Raw genomic sequence first — 17,829 nt, forward strand, 5'->3', positions numbered from 1 at the left:
CCAGAATATCGACAGACAGGTAAGTAATATCGATAACAATAATATAGTTGTAATAAATATTGTTTAAAAAAATATAGTTAACAAAAATATCGATTTTTTAATAATCTCATGTATTTTAGTGTTTTTAATGAGAATTGTTTGTCATTTTATTATATGTTGTAGAATTTTATTAGTTATTAATGTATATTATGTTGAATTTTGTGTTATTAGTTCCGTAGCGGGTTGTGGGTTTATAGGGGAATAGGGTGGGAAGTAATTTAAATATATAAAATTAATTGATTAATTAATGTGTTAATTTATTAATAATTGTTTATTAATTATTTGTTAATTCATTTCAATTAGGCAATTATTAATTAATTATGTCAATTAATTATGTTAATTAATTATGTTAATTGTTTAATTAATTTTAGGTGTGTGTAGTGGAGTTTATATGTGTAAATGGTGTGAAGTAATTAAAATGTTATTGATTAATTATTAAATACTTTATAAAGTAATTACCATTAATTAATTATTAATTATTAATTGTAAATGTGTAATTAATTTTAGGTTTGTGTTGTGGTGTTTATAAGTGTATATGGTGTGAAAGCTGTCAATTGAATAATTAATTAATTAAAAAAAGACTTTAATTTTCATTAATTAATTAGTAAATATTAAATGTAATTGTGTAATTAATTTTAGGTGTGTGGTGGATATTATAGTGTTAAATAATGTGTAAATAATTTGTTTCTATTATCTTTGTTAATAATAATATATTTAAATGTATATATTAATTATGTTTATATTGGAAAATAAATGTAATAAAAAATTTGATAGTTTGTTATTTTATTCTATTGGGTTCCAGCGCTTTCCCTACTGTTGCACCCTTTGGAGTGGGAATAGTCATTTTTACCTCTACGCTATCCAACGCTTTCCCTACTGTTGCACTCACTGGAGTTGGAATAGTAATTTTTACCCCTAAGCTATCAAACGCTTTCCCCACTGTTGCACTCACTGGAGTGGGAATAGTAATTTTTACCCCTACGCTATCCAGCGCTTTCCCTACTGTTGCACCCTTTGGAGTGGGAATAGTAATTTTTACCTCTACGCTATCCAACGCTTTCCCTACTGTTGCACTCACTGGAGTTGGAATAGTAATTTTTACCCCGAAGCTATCAAACGCTTTCCCCACTGTTGCACTCACTGGAGTGGGAATAGTAATTTTTACCCCTATGCTATCCAACGCTTTCCCTACTGTTGCACCCTTTGGAGTGGGAATAGTAATTTTTACCCCTACGCTATCCAATGCTTTCCCTACTGTTGCACCCTCTGGAGTGGGAATAGTAATTTTTACCCCTACGCTATCCAACGTTTTCCCTACTGTTGCACCCTTTGAAGTGGGAATAATAATTTTTACCCCTACTCTATCCAACGCTTTCCCTACTGTTGCACACTCTGGAGTGGGAATAGTAATTTTAACCCCTACGCTATCCAACGCTTTCCCTACTGTTTCACCCTCTGGTGTGGGAATAGTAATTTTTTCCCCTACGCTATCCAGCGCTTTCCCTACTGTTGCACCCTTTGGAGTGGGAATAGTAATTTTTACCTCTACGCTATCCAATGCTTTCCCTACTGTTGCACTCACTGGAGTTGGAATAGTAATTTTTACCCCTACGCTATCCAACGTTTTACCTACTGTTGCACCCTCTGCAGTGGGAATAGTAATTTTTACCCCTAGGCTATCCAACGTTTTACCTACTGTTGCACCCTCTGGAGTGGGAATAGTAATTTTTACCCCTACGCTATCCAGCGCTTTCCCTACTGTTGCACCCTTTGGAGTGGGAATAGTAATTTTTACCTCTACGCTATCCAACGCTTTCCCTACTGTTGCACTCACTGGAGTTTGAATAGTAATTTTTACCCCTACGCTATCCAACGCTTTCCCTACTGTTGCACACTCTGGAGTGGGAATAATAATTTTTATCCCTACGCTATCCAACGCTTTCCCTACTGTTGCACCGTTTGGAGTGGGAATAGTAATTTTTACCCCTACGCTATCCAATGCTTTCCCTACTGTTGCACCCTTTGGAGTGGGAATAGTAATTTTTACCCCTACGCTATCCAGCGCTTTCCCTACTGTTGCACCCTTTGGAGTGGGAATAGTAATTTTTACCCCTACGCTATCCAACGCTTTCCCTACTGTTGCACTCACTGGAGTGGGAATAGTAATTTTTACCCCTACGCTATCCAACGCTTTCCCTACTGTTGCACCCTCTGGAGTGGGAATAGTAATTTTTACCCCTACGCTATCCAGCGCTTTCCCTACTGTTGCACCCTTTGGAGTGGGAATAGTAATTTTTACCCCTTCGCTATCAAATGTTTTAACTACTAATGTTTTAATTTTGTTATTAAATGTATGTATTATTATTTTTAAATACTTGTATGTGTTAATTAAATATAGAAAATTTTATTTTATTCAAAATGTTTTATATATGTTTTATTTTATTTTTATATAATTATTAAAGTTTATAAATTAAATAAAGATAATAATAAAATGTATTTAAGGAAATATATGTATATGTACACATTTATTAAGTTTATATTGATTAAATTAAGTTTATTTATTATAAATAGTTAAAATATAAATGTAATGTAATTTATTTTGTTAATAATATTAATATTATTTAATTATTTAATTTAAGTTATAATATTTTTTAAAGTCGATATTTTTTACATCTATATTTTTTACATCTATATTTTTGAGTCGATATTATTGTACTTACCTGTTTAAGTATAGGGAGTCGATATTTGTGTAATCGATATTTTTACATAGAGGGAGAAGAACGCGGCAGAGGCACTACACTGCTCGTGAACAGGACATATCCAGTTCCTAAGCGAGAGAGAATAATCCTCATATGCCCGTTCATAGGAACTTTTTAACTCTTATAAAGATATCGTCCATATTTTAAAAAAAGGAATCCGATTTATGAAGGGGATCTAAATCAACCTGATCACCACACAGAAGAAAGACTCATGTACTGTGGGAAGTGGCACCACCCCTTAGGTACATCAAAATAGCCCACAGCTATAGTCCAGAGAAGGTGCACGGACGGCTGGGTTCTCCCTAGGGATTGGTCCACAAGAGGAATGGGAGACTTTTAAATATACATCCACAAGCCGGTGACCCCAAAGAGACGGCAGGTTCTGATGAAGGTGTTACAACATCGAGTAGCATAACACCGAAACGCGTCGACGCATTTGTTACCAAATCCAAACAAGGCCAAGGGAGCAACAGATGTTAATGTATTTTTTAATACTGTATACTATCCCACCAGTATCTAAGAAAGGGCCAGTGGATTTAGAAAAGTGGCGAGAGTATCCTTAGGCCACAGTGTTAGGGGGTCTGTGAATAGGATTTATTTGTCAGCGTATTGCATTTGTGATGATTTTTCTTCTCCTGTGTTGCATAATTTTTATTGGTTGTGATATTGTTTTCCTTATGCAATGAACTGTTATTCATTTGTTTAAATTTTACTGTACTTGTTCAAAGAGTTCTTTCTTTGGATTTTTAATCAATTCCTGTGTAATTTTGTGTAACCAGTGGTTTTTACTTTATATAAAAAATAAAATAGACTGTGAACGTTCACTTTTTAGTGTGGAACTTTTTACCCATTGTTCCCCGCCGTGGGAGAATTCTGCCCGTGACAGTATTCTAGAATGAATGGCCGTATGATTGTTTAGAATCTATATAGCAACTTAGTAAATAGTTGCTAGAGTGCTATAGTGTATTCCCAGGGATTTCCCTTTGACCAAATCGATATTTTTACATCTATATTTTTGTAAACTATGTTTTTGTAATTGATATTTTAACATGGAACCCTTTTGGTGAGTGAGTGGGTAGATGAGGGGGTGTATGGGTGAAATGAGTGGCTCTGTCAGTGGCTGTATAGGGGAAAAAGTGAGGATGTGTAGCTATATTGGTGAGTGTATCATTGTGTGAGTGGCTCTATGGGTGTATAAGTGGGTGAGTGAGTAGTTGTATGGGTGAATTTGAGGTGTGTGAGTGTCTCTATGCATGAGCAAGTTGGTGTGTAAGTAGTTATATGGGTCTGTGAATGGGTATGTGAGTGGGTGTGTAGGTGAGTGAGTGTGTTTGCAGGGTTCTATGTATGATGTCATCAGTGATATCATTTGAGATGTCATTCTAGTGTCTTGCTCTGTTTGGCCTTTCCTGCTGATTATCCTGCCCTCTGTTTTGCCTTTTTCTGCTAATTTTTCTGCCCTCTGTTTTGCCACTTCTGCTTGTCTTTCTGCCCTCTGTTTTGCCTTTTCAGGTGGGCCTTACTGCCAAACCGCACAGATAGTCCTGGGAGGGACTAGACAGGATATCCCCTAACTGATTCAGGAGGGAGAAAGGCAGAGGCGCATGGTCAACCTTTTCAAACCATTAAGCTATTTAAGAAATGCCACGCAGACATGAACAGCAATTAAATGTTTGCCCGACTTCTCTTGAAGCTACAGCCCATTTGTTACATGAGAACACTCAAAGTGTACTTGCCAGTGCCTGCTGTCTGATGTTTTGTCAGAAGCCAACCAATAAGCAGGCTTGAAACAGATATCATACAAGTTATTCAAGTTGCACCTACCGAACAATCTTCACCTTAAAATAAACGTGAGCCCAGTCAAGGTGACAGAATTAACACACAAGTGCAAGGAACACCAGGGCAATAAAAGTTCACAAAACAAAACATGCAAAACTTCTAATGGTCTGCTGCCAAAAGCAACAGCATGCACCCCAGTTAATCAACAGCCTGCATGAAAAAAGGCACATATTTTTGGGAAAACTAAAGGCAAAAGTGCCTCTTCCGGAAAGAGAAGCCCGAAAATAAACAACAAGGTGGCGCCTCAGAAGCCCTTTCATTGTCAACTGGCGACAAAAAAACACAGGAATTTGACAGGGAAAATTGGTGATATAGGGACTAGAAATAGGAGTGCAGTGGTTGCTGGAGCACCACCAAACTAACCATGCTAGAGTTCAGAAGGTGAATGAGTAACACCGTTGCAGTGGAAGACTTGTGAAATTAAAAAGTTGGTTACATTCTCGCAGTTCATAAAGCGCAGTTAGACACCAAAATAAAATAAAAGAATGGCCGGCATGGGGTGAGCTATAAAAAAAAAAGACTCCTGCTTTCCCTTTCTCCTCTTTAAGTGCGTGTTAAGGAGGGTCCTGGCAGAAGTGAGCCAGACATTCTCTGTCACTTAATGACTTTTGACAGAGTGACACAGTTTGCGGTTTCTAGATTCCCCGAATGGATCATAAGAAAAAAGGGCCTTGTAGAGGCACATTTCAAGGTCCATTTTTTTTTGGGGGGGGGGGGGGCTTAGTACAAGAATCATGCAGCCCACTAAAATGCTAGACCTCCTCCCTCCGTATCTCTGAGTGACCACACTTATCTGGAACACTAATTGCCAGCCGTCCTCGGATCCACTCATGTCTGTCTGCTGATTGCCTATATCATGAGGCACATGTGCTGCAGATCACGTCATGTGCACCTCAATCCTTTCCAAGCTCCGCCCAGAATTGGGGGGGGGGGGGCGTGGAGGCTTGTTCCCACCCCATGATGTGACAAGTTAGGAAATGAGTGTAAAGTCTCTTCAACCCCCAAGGAAGACGCAGAGGCCGTTGTGCAGTTAACTATCTTTATTGATAGTGAATTCCCTAAAGAGCGCCGAGCCTCTGTTACTAGCGCCGGCTCTTCGCGCTTCTGCCGAGTGCCGATGCGCGCGCAGCCAACATGGCCGCCGGCACGTCACGTCGCCGACGTGACGTGCAACCACTAGACTGCCACTACATATCTCCCCTTTTTCCAACACTTAACATTGTTTAACTCACAGTCCGTCGCTCAGGTCATAGTCTCTGAACCTTGTTGGCTTGACCACCGCCCTACCCCTCCGAGTCAGTCTTACCGGGGTAGTGGGGTTCATTCCTTCGCTTCTTCCTCTGCTCCCTAGCACATCTGCGCTTCCATCTACACCACTCAGGTCCTCTCCGATCGTCTGCTCCTAGTCGATGCCTCCAGCCTTTTCCTTTTGCTGTTCTCCTCCTCTCACTTCAAGTTCTACCTCCGGATATTCTTGTTGACCAGTTCCGTGCTCTCCATCTCCTAAATCTACTCCGCCATGATCCCAAGATAGAATTTTGTTGCATCTTGCCATGCGGTCCTGTGACCATACATTTCCGTCACTAAGCAGGGCCGCTCTGCCCATTACTTCCTTCACCTGCATGGGCTTGCTGTATTTACTCTCTCCTTTCCTTTGTAGCGTGGGTAGCTTTACTCGCACCCATTCCCCTTTTTCCAGTCCAGTGTCCTTCACGTTCCTCCGGTTATCATAGTGTTTTGTGTAGACAGCTTGTGCTTTCTCTATGTTGGCTCGCACCACTGCTGGGGACCATTCACTCACTATTGTCTTTTCTTTCCACACCCGATTGTCTTGGGTGAATGGCTTGCGGCCTCGCAATATCTGGAAGGGGCTATAACCAGTCCCTGTGGGGGTGATCCTGTACGCCCACAGCATGTGCCATATGTCCTTCTCCCAATCCTTGTTGTCTGAGATGGCTGCTTGAACCGACCCCATCACCACTCTGTTGAAACGCTCTACTTGACCATTTCCCGCCGGGTGGTATATGGATGTGTACTTCGCTAGGATTCCGTTTCTTTGCATGAATTTGTTCCATTTGTCTGATTTGAACTGGGGGCCGTTGTCGCTGAGGATGGACTTTGGGATGCCTTCCCTCACAAAATTGTCGGACAAGAATTTTATGATAGTCTCTGTTTCCATTGTCTCATCTATCTTCAATTCCGGCCACTTCGAGTACCTGTCTACTAGGACACATACATACTTTTGGACTCCATGTATATCTAAGATCGGGCCCAGGATATCCACTGACAACTCCTCCCATGGATTTTTCGGGGTTTCAAATGTGCCCAACGCCGGGCGCAGTGGTTTGAGCGTCTTGTCTGCACCCTGGCACCGTGAGCAGTCCCTGACGTGTCGCTCAGCTCTTACATCCATTCCTGGCCACCAGTAGTTCTGCTTGGACCTCAGTTTAAGTTTTCCAATTCCGAGGTGTCTCTCATGGAGCATGTCCAGTAGTCTGGGGATGATACTTGTTGGGGGGATGACTTTCTCTCCTCTGTACATAAATATTCCTTGGTCCTCCATCGATAACTCTTCCCTGACTTCGAAGTATGGGTTGAGTTCCCCACGGGTCTGTCTCTTGTCAGGCCATCCTTGGGTGATGTATAACTTCACTTCTTCTAGGGTCTGATCTTCCTCATAGGCCTGTTTCCATTCTTGAAGGCTGATGATATTTTCGTGGTCCTCCGTGAGTGCTACCCATTCTTCTGTTTCCGACTTGTCCTCTTCACTCGGCTCCATGGCTGCTGCTCTGCTCAGATAGTCTGCCACTCTGTTCTTGCTGCCTGGGATATACTCCACATCATACCTGAATTCAAGGAGTTTCAGTGTCATTTTTGAGATCCTGGGCGTGGCATCGGCATGCCCACTCGATGTTAGCACTTTCAGTAAGGGCTTGTGATCCGTCCCCAATTGGAACCTCGTGCCCCATAGGAACTGTCTGAATCTTGTGGTAGCCCACACCACTGCCAGCATCTCCTTCTCTATCACGCTGTACTTCTTTTCTGTTTCACTCAGCGTGCGAGAAGCAAAGCTTAGTGTCTCCAGTCTTCCTTGCCCACGGTCTTGCATGAGGACGGCGCCCAGTCCTTTATCGCTGGCGTCTGTGGTCAAGACTGTCCTTCCTCGAGGGTCGTACCCTTGGAGTGGTATTGCTCCTGCCACTTCCTTCTTGATGATTTCGTATTCCCCTTGTGCTTCCTCTGACCAGCGGAATTCCTTATTCTCTTTCGCTAACTGCCTCATGTGGTGAGTCTTGGAGGCAAAGTGCTGCACAAACTTGCTATAGTATTCCGCCATTCCAAGAAATGATCTGACTTCTTCCTTGTTGGTGGGTGGAGGTGCGTCACAGATCGCTTTTACGTTCTCTGCTTTCGGAGTCACTCCTTGTACCCCTATTTCATGCCCTAGGTAGGTCACCGAGTTCATCCCAATCCGGCACTTGGACCATTCTGCTGTGAGTCCCTTTCTCTCTAAGATCCTCAGTACATTTCCAAGCTTCACGTCATGGTCAGGTCTATCTCTCCCCATAACCAGGATGTCGTCCTGGAAATACTGGACGCCGGCAGTGTCTTTGAACAATTGGTGCATCAATTTTTGGAATACCGCTGCCGCCGAGGCCAGTCCAAACGGCATTCGGCGGAACTGATAACACCCAAACGGGGTGATGAATGATGTGAGTCTGCGGCTCTCAGGGTGTAGTGCTATCTGGTGGTAAGCCGAGGTCAAGTCTATAGTGGAGTACCACTTGATTCCCCTGGTGCTGGCCAGCATTTCCTCTATTCTGGGTAAGGGGAACCTCTCCACCACGATATTCTTGTTCAGTTCGCGCAGGTCGACACACAACCTGACCTTCCCGCTGGGTTTCTTAACTACCACCAAGGGCGCCAGCCACTCAGCACACGTGATGGGCTCGATGATCCCCTTCCTTTCCAAGTCCTGAAGTTCCTCCCGTACGGCTTCCCTCACTGCCAAAGGGATATTCCTCGCCTTGTGGGCCACGGGCACGGCATCTTCTTTCAGAATGATTTTGTGTGCGAATTTCTCCAATCTTCCCACCGTGCCTCCAAATACCTTGGGGTATTCACTCCTCCATCTGTTGAGGTCAGGCGACGCTTCCGGTTCCGTTAGTAATATCTGCTCTTTGCCTCCCGGATCCAGCTTTATGCCTAGGTCGCCTTGGTCTAGCCATCCTAGGACCGAGGGGCCCTTCTCCGACACGTAGAGCTTGCAGTGCGTAGACCGGCCTCTAAATTCGAAGTTCAATGGCCTGAATCCCGCCATTGGTATGCGGTCCCCGTTGTACGGGACGGATGTCTAGTGTTTCTAGTTCTGGGCCTAGACGCGGTGCGAATTTCTCCTCCCACACCGCTCTCTGGATGATGGTGTAGGGTGAGCCTGTGTCGGCCACCACACTGATTGTGATTCCTCCTATTGACATCTCCAGGACCGGTTTCATTGTCCTTTTGCCATCGATGCCCAGGACTTGGCCATCCACGCTCATCACCTGGTCATAGATGCAGAGTACTGTGACGACATCCTCCTCTGTACCTTCTTCTTGATCCTCGCTGCCTTGACCGACATATCTCACCGTGCCCTTGGAGGCCTTCTTCCGACATACTTTTTCGTAGTGACCGATTATTCCGCAATACATGCATTTGGCGCGAAATGCTGGACACTTCCTGTCGTGCGCCTCATGCGACCAGCTCCCGCACCTATAGCATGGCTTCTTGTTGCTTCCCGCCTGTTTTCCCGAGGGGCCTGCGTTGCCCTGCCATTTGTTGGGTCCCCTCTCCGCTGATCTCTTGCTCTGAAAGTCTCTGCGAGGTTCATCATCGTCCACCTTGTTCACCATGGTGCTAGGCGCTGTTTCCTTCCTCGTTGCGTCCGCACACCTACGTGCTAATTCGGCCCGTTTGACGATGACCATCACTTCCTTCAGTGTGGTGTCCCCGCTGGCCCATAGTTTGTCCTGCACTGCCGTGCACGTGGTATGCATCACCACCTGATCTTTGATGAACTCCTCTTCCCAGTTGTCGTATTTGCACGTGGACGCCAACCGCTTCAGCGCTGCTACATATTCTTCCACTGTCTCTCCCGGGCGTTGCTTTCTCTGTTGGAAATTGAATCTGTCCACGGATACACACACTGCCGGCCTGAAGTGTTCATTAAGGTCGTCAATTGCGTTGGCATATACATCATCGTCCGTGGTTGTTCTCTGTTTCGGTACCAGGCTCTTATAAATTCTCAGACCTTCCGGGCCAAGGTTCAGCAACAAAATGCGTTTCTTTCTCGTGGGTTTAAACTCCTCTTCATTTTCATCTTCCAAGATACCTATGAAATTGTCAATGTATTCTCTCCAGTCCTCCCACTTCATAAGTGGTTCTCCTGGTCGGGGTAGAAACTGCACCGGCGCCATTGCATATCCACCTTGCACACTCATTTTCTCTTTCTTGACCGTGGGTTGCACACTCCCTTGGCTTCTGGGGCTCCCCAGTGTGTTGTCCTGCTCTTCCTCGCTTGCTCGGGCTTGGGGACTACCTGCGTCAGTCCCCTCGCTTTTTGGTGGGGTATCCAGCGCGGTTTCCCTTGTCTTGTGGTTTGCGGCCTGGTTTGGCGTGCTTTGCTGCACGTTGCTGGGGTCTGTCCACCCTCCGGAGTTTCACTGTACCACCCTTCTGGGTGCTCTTGGGCTCTGCCACGCTCTTTAGGGTACCTGTGGGGTATTTGTTGAACTGATGATCTTCCTGGCCCTTTGTTCCTCTGGGCTCCTGGCTCAGTGATCCTGTCTTGCACTGGTGCTCTCTGTCCACCGGTGTGGTTGGTGTTTTTTTTTTTTTCCAGTGTTGCTTCCTTCTGGGGGGGGGGGGGGGTCTGCTATCCCACCCTTGTCGCCATTGTAAAGTCTCTTCAACCCCCAAGGAAGATGCAGAGGCCATTGTGCAGTTAACTATCTTTATTGATAGTGAATTCCCTAAAGAGCGCCGAGCCTCTGTTACTAGCGCCGGCTCTTCGCGCTTCTGCCGGGCGCCGATGCACGCGCAGCCAACATGGCCGCCGGCACGTCACGTCGCCGACATGACGTGCAACTACTAGACTGCCACTACAATGGGTGGGACGCAACGGTAAACAGTGCAGCCTCACTTATTGACAGACAGTCTTGGAAACCCAGGGTTTTTGCTTAAAGCGCCCAGGCTGTTTTTAGTCAGTGAGGCTGCAGTGTGTCATCGGGGGCAGTGCCTTACAGTGTTGTTGACTACCTGGGGCCCGGGCTAAAATCAGGTAAATCCTATAAATCCTGAGAAGGCCGGCACATACACTCTAGCATATGTGCCACTTGAAAGTGCCTGGTTTTTCCTGACCCTCGCGCAGAGTGAAGTTCACGCTCTTTGAAGGTTAAGTAAATTAAACATTCCATAAAAAAAAGAAGTATGCAGTAGTAATTAAGGTACAAGATGGAGCTGGGCGTAGCCTTTCCCCCCTAATCAAGTAACCGCCCCCTGGCTCCAGTGGCGTAGCGCAATTTTAAATTTTTACAAGTTGGCGCTAATCCACTTAGCGTGGTTTAACAACACCCTTTCTGCTGCAGTCCTCTGCGGCAAAGGGGCGGGCAATTGTTGTTTTTTTATGCTGCCCCAGATCTACTAGGCTGAGGCAGTATCAAAACTAATGCAATGGAATACCAGGCGTTAGAATGGCAATATGAGGAGAAATTAATAATTTCTCCTCGTTTTTTGCTCTTTCCATGTGTGCTGCATTGGATCGTTTATGTGCAGGAAGGTGTTCCTTCCTGCGCATAAACAATCGTCCCTGCAGCGCAGGCGCCCTTGCAACAAGGCAGCAGGGTGCCTCCACTGGCAGTAAGAAGCCTATTTTGCACCAGCGCTAGGGAAACCACAGGGGTGCACTGTATTGTTGTGAATACGGTGCATCTCTGCGTTTTCAAAATGTCAGTGCGCAACCCTGCCAAAATTGGTGCAGCTCCACTCTCTGACATTTTTTTTAAATATGCCCCTTGGTGTCTCATACAAGGGGATCTTTGCACATGTCGGGCCAGTAGGTGCCACACTTCTTTTGATTCCCAAAATAAGGTCTGCTCACTACTAGGTTTGTACAAACAGTACACTGTCCTCGCTTAATGTTGACTGTCTAGTATGTAGACAGTAGTCCCATGTGAGACAGCAGGCACAATTGGAGTGCACATACAGATCTCAGAACAAGCTCTGGACCTCTGAGACAACGCATATTCCTAGGTCTCAGAGAGCCTGGGCATTGGCAAATGAGCTGGCCACAGAAATATGGGCATACCTGTTGCACTTAGGGCATAATACTGGCAAAACAAAAAAGTGATGGTGAATTTTTTGATTTAATCTCAGCCTCTGGCAATTAGTGTGGGCTTAATCCAGTCCATCTTTATTTTACCCACCATGCCACATCCGACACGAACAGTGTAAAAATACTACACTTTTCGTCAGCCTCTCGTCCCCGTTACCACTTAAAGATGACTGCAATTCAACCCCCTTCCATCCTCATATAAAAACCCAAATAAAACAAAATGCTCTTATCCAGCATCACTCTGCTGACATAGTCCTCAGGTTGTCTTCTGTGCATCACACTTAGGCTGCTTCCTATTACCTCTCAACCTTCTTCAATCCAGGATCACCTCTACTATGAATGTGCAGGTCATGCACAAGTAATCTTCTTTTCCCTCCATTACATATAAAGAAAGCAGTTTATTCATATTTAGTCAAATCTGAGACAGACACCAAAAGTACAATATGTGGTAATGACTAGCACCTTGCAGCATAGTGAGCAGTAATAGACCAAATAAACTAACAAAACATGTCACAAAATGACTGGAACTAACGTTCACATTTGTGAAGAGTAGTCCGTGAATAGGAAGCATGGGTGGCCACTAAATATCAGGCAAAATATTTTTACAGTGGCGTTTTACATACTGCCAAAAGGCGTATTTAAAGTATGTCAATTTCAGTTGCTAACAGTAGTGATTATGTGTGAGTGTTGCTTAATTCTGGTGTATGAGACTTGCTCACAAATGGTTAGGAGGAAAGGTGAGCAACTGATATGCAAAATGGTTGTGAGCGGATGAAACAAGATAACCAATAAGTGGAGTACAATGTAGTTTATATGTAGGGGTGGGCATAACATGCGTAATTCTGTGTAGCGTAATCACATGAAATCACCCAAAAATTCTGCAAGATTACGTGGAGTTAAGTGAGAAGAGCAATTCTGTATTTTGTGCTATTTTCTTAGCGTAAAAATGCCTACTTTCATCTAAAATGGACACAAGGATGCATTTTGAGTTAAGAAACAGCGCTACATGCAACAAAACATGAATAGCGAGTGCGAGCAATGCTTACGCTTGCTATGTGTGCACTTAGGATATGATTTTCTACCGACATATTCACTGCATTAAGTGCTAGTTTCTTAGCGCAAAACAAACCTTTAGGTCCAAAATGGAATCTTACTGTGAAGGTGTAGGGAATCAAAATGTGGATAGTGAAAATGTACAGTGGCAGTGTGAGAGACAATCCAGTACTTAAAGAAATGTTAGCCTTTTTGTGAAGCGAAGTGATTAGAAATTTACAATGTAACCTGCCCACTAGGCCACTGTGATGTCCTCTTGAAATGTTATAACTGGAGAATAGCTGATGATAAGCAACAATAATGCAAAATTAGCAAAAGCAAAAAAACGAGAGCCTTGGCTATAGTTGCAATAAATCACAGAAGATGTAAATAGGTTTCACTTAGTATTAAAGAAGGCTCATAATATAAATCATTCATCAATATCTCAACTTTATGTGCAGCAGTATAACAGATGTGCATCCTGGCAGTCCAGAATGGTGAGGGACAGGTATGGAGGAGGAAGAAAAGGGTATTTAGGGACAGAGTCATTTTGTTTGACCAGATTGAGGAGATCTTTAGGACATATAGGTTCACCAGGAGCCTATCAATGAGCTTTTTTCATGATAAAGAGTACAGTCACATATAACCAGGAGTTGGTGTTTTTATACGTAATGGGAATTATATTTAGAGATCATGCAGTGGTCTCCGGGACCATTGTCTGCTCCACAGGGTAAACAACCATTACAACGCAACTATTACAACGGACTACTTTTACAAGGCAACTTTTACAATGCAGGATCCATTACAACGAACTACCATTACAACGCATTTTTTTACATCGCAGATGCCTTTACAACGCATGCCATTACAACGTAAGTATTGGTAAGTATATCATTATATTAAAAATGTTATAGGTTTGGGTTTTTGGGTACAGGGGTATTTTTAAGGTTCAGGGCTAGGTTTGGGTTTTTGGGTAAAGCGGTATTTTTAGGGTTCAGGGCAAGGTTTGGGTTTTTGGGTAAAGGGGTATTTTTAGGGTTCAGGGCTAGGTTTGGGTTTTTGGGTAAAGGGGTATTTTTAGGGTTCAGGGCTAGGTTTGGGTTTTTGTGTAAAGGGTTTTTTTTAGGGTTCAGGGCTAGGTTTGGCTTTTTGGGAACAGGGGTATTTTTAGGGTTCAGGGCTAGGTTTGGGTTTTTGGGTAAAGGGGTATTTTTAGGGTTCAGGGCTAGGTTTGGGTTTTTGGGTACAGGGGTATTTTTAGGGTTCAGGGCTAGGTTTGGGTTTTTGGGTAAAGGGGTATTTTTAGGGTTCAGGGCTAGGTTTGGGTTTTTGGGTAAAGGGGTATTTTTAGGGTTCAGAGCTAGGTTTGGGTTTTTGGGTACAGGGGTATTTTTAGGGTTCAGGGCTAGGTTTGGGTTTTGGGGTACAGGGGTATTTTTAGGGTTCAAGGCTAGGTTTGGGTTTTAAATAAAATTAAATTAAAATTAAATTAAATTAAATTATATTAATTTTAATTACTTGGGTAAAGGGGTATTTTTAGGGTTCAGGGCTAGGTTTGGGTTTTTGGGTAAAGGGGTATTTTTAGGGTTCAGGGCTAGGTTTGGGTTTTTGGGTAAAGCGGTATTTTTAGGGTTCAGGGCTAGGTTTGGGTTTTTGGGTAAAGGGGTATTTTTAGGGTTCAGGGCTAGGTTTGGGTTTTTGGGTAAAGGGGTATTTTTAGGGTTCAGGGCTAGGTTTGGGTTTTTGTGTAAAGGGTTTTTTTTAGGGTTCAGGGCTAGGTTTGGCTTTTTGGGAACAGGGGTATTTTTAGGGTTCAGGGCTAGGTTTGGGTTTTTGGGTAAAGGGGTATTTTTAGGGTTCAGGGCTAGGTTTGGGTTTTTGGGTACAGGGGTATTTTTAGGGTTCAGGGCTAGGTTTGGGTTTTTGGGTAAAGGGGTATTTTTAGGGTTCAGGGCTAGGTTTGGGTTTTTGGGTAAAGGGGTATTTTTAGGGTTCAAGGCTAGGTTTGGGTTTTAAATAAAATTAAATTAAAATTAAATTAAATTAAATTATATTAATTTTAATTACTTACATTTTTTTAAATATTATATACTTACGTTGTAATGGTATGCGTTGGAAAGGCATCTGCGATGTAAAAAAATGCGTTGTAATGGTAGTTCGTTGTAATGGATCCTGCGTTGTAAAAATTGCGTTGTAAAGGTATGCGTGCTAAAAGTATGCGTTGTAACGTCATACATCCGCTCCACAGTAATTGGCCCACCACCATTTACAAGTGGCAATCTATCCCATAGGACTGTCTCTCATGTTGGTAACCTGTCAATTCGTGCTTGATGTTCCTGTGAAATACTGTAAAGAAATACATATTTTTGCATAATCACCCCCAAAGTTTTGGACTAATGCTGCTGTTTTTATGACACTGAGAGTGCACTGAGGCCTGCTCACCAGACCTCAGTGCCAGTGTTCTGACCCTACAAAGTATATGGTTGATTGGCTTACACTCAATTGGTATACATTTACTTACTTATTAGTCCTTAATATATGGTATCAGTGGTACAGAGGGCCTTTAAACTAAAATGTCCCACTGAAGCTACAGCACCTCTTGTGCCACCCTGGATGTGAGAATGTGAAAACATATCTCACAGCCTGCCACCACACACTAGCAGATACGTTTTAAACAACTGAAATGCATTTCAAGTCAAGTCAAATGATCTTTATTCGGAATAAAAACATCCATAAAAGTGCATACAAGTGCAATTTTAAAAACAATACAGTACAATGATAATATAACAACTGGAAAGAAAAAAGGCATAAACCAATCAATCTTATCTTACATAAACACACAAAATGTCCCTCCTATTCTTAAAAACAACATTTTACACAATTAAAACTGTTTTCTAGCAAACAGAGATAAAAAGATGGATGGAAGAAATAGCAACAACATTCAATTAATCCTCATCAGTCATGTGCAAAGGAGCAAATTAAACCCAATGTGCAAAGAGCGCATTTATAAAGTGCATAAAAAGTATAGTGTGCGGATGTTATACATCAATATATAAAGTGGCTCGTGAACGAACGGCAGCTTTGAGAAAGCAGCTCACTCTGAATATTACTTCATCAGATTCCAATGATAAAAAGGTTCTCAGTGCTTTTCTAAAGCAAGTCAACTTATGTTTTCTACAGTAAGACATCAAATAATGAGCAGAATTTTTTTAATAAAAACCGCAGAAAAACAAGAAGTGCAAAAGGCTCTGTTTCATATTTTGGTTACATGGACAATACAGTGTTTCTAGATGTTTATTGTAACCCAAAGGAAAATTTAACAGATTTACTATGCTCCCATCACGAAAGCGAAACAGCAAGCTTCTGTTCCATCTGCCAAGGTGTAAACATAGATATCTATGAGGAGGGCCTGGATGTTTGATTTGCGAATCAGAATAGCCCATGTATTTTATAACAGTACACTTTGACAGATTTTTCCTTTCCCGCTCTTCTCTATACACTTGATACAGTGCCCTTTGAATAGTAATCTTGTGGGAACGATTTATCAAGGTGGGTGAAGTGAACAAATGACCATGTCCTACGCTGTCAAGGCAATCTTTTACAGCTTTTAACCAGGGTATATAGTGTGCCCTGTCACATTTTAGGCAGTCCAAAATTATATCACGGGTCAAAGTGGCAGCCGGGTTAATCCATAATTTTAGCCAGAAGAGTGCTGGTCTTGATTTTACAAAGTCTTCTATGTATGAGATGTTTAATTCATTGTGACATATATATTGAGGGGAACAAACGACCCCTCCCAACACCTTCCGACAAAACCTGTTTTCTTCGGTTTGGAGATGGATACAATTTGTGTAACCCCAAACCTCGGCGCCATAAGTACCAGTTGGGATGCATTGGGTTTGATAAATTTTTACTAGTGGTGTAATCACATCAGCGTGGGAGCGTTGTCGCAAAGAAGTGACACAATTTATAGCTTTACCCAACTTGTTCCTGGCATAAGAAACGTGTGGTTGCCACGAACCAGAATTTGAAAATAGCAACCCCAGATAGGGAAGAGTACAAGTGCTTTTCAAAACGTTTGACCCTGATTTAATCTCAACAATTTTATGTTTTTTCGGGCCACAGCTCATAATAAACGATTTTTTAAAATTAGTGGTCAAACCTAGGTCTGCCATGAATTTGACAAAGCCTGAGATTAAAATACGGAGTGCATTTGGTGTGCGGCCCATTAGGACCGCATCATCAGCGTAAAGGAGGGTAGGAATAGGGACTCCATTCACATAGGGTACATCTTTTGTTAAAGTACTCAAAGAGGAGCTCAAATTATTGATGTAAAGAATAAAAAGGAGGGGGGCCAGCACACATCCCTGTCTGACCCCCCTGCCAATGCTGATATCGTTTGAGACTTCGCCAGATTGATTAATACGCACACAAGCTCTTAGATCACTATGTAAGAAAGCTAAAAAGTTCACCAAATAATCATCCAAACCATAATTAAGAAGGGTGGACCATAAACGGGAACGATTAACAAAATCAAAAGCAGAACTTAAGTCCATAAAACCAAAATATAAAGGAGTTTTTTTAGCAGTATTATATTTTGCCATAATCAGACTCAAGTTCAAACATTGTTCAACCGTGCCAACATTACTACGAAAACCAAGCTGGCTGGGGTGTAGAATCTTACTCTCCTCCGCCCAAGATTTAATCCTTTTGAATTTAAACTAATGCAAATCCCAAACCTCCCTCTTTAATATATACAAGTTGCTCCTACAGCAGGCCTATCAAGTC

The 17,829-nt window shown here is 42.8% G+C and overlaps 1 long non-coding RNA gene across 1 annotated transcript in view; it reads left to right on the top strand.

The window, feature by feature from the left end:
* LOC144772026 (uncharacterized) overlaps positions 1 to 17,829 on the top strand; it is a 255,041-nt gene that overhangs the window by 17,663 nt on the left and 219,549 nt on the right. The window lies entirely within an intron of this gene.

Source organism: Lissotriton helveticus, chromosome 8, assembly GCF_964261635.1.
Source record: "Lissotriton helveticus chromosome 8, aLisHel1.1, whole genome shotgun sequence".
In the NCBI taxonomy this organism is placed as follows: domain Eukaryota; kingdom Metazoa; phylum Chordata; class Amphibia; order Caudata; family Salamandridae; genus Lissotriton; species Lissotriton helveticus.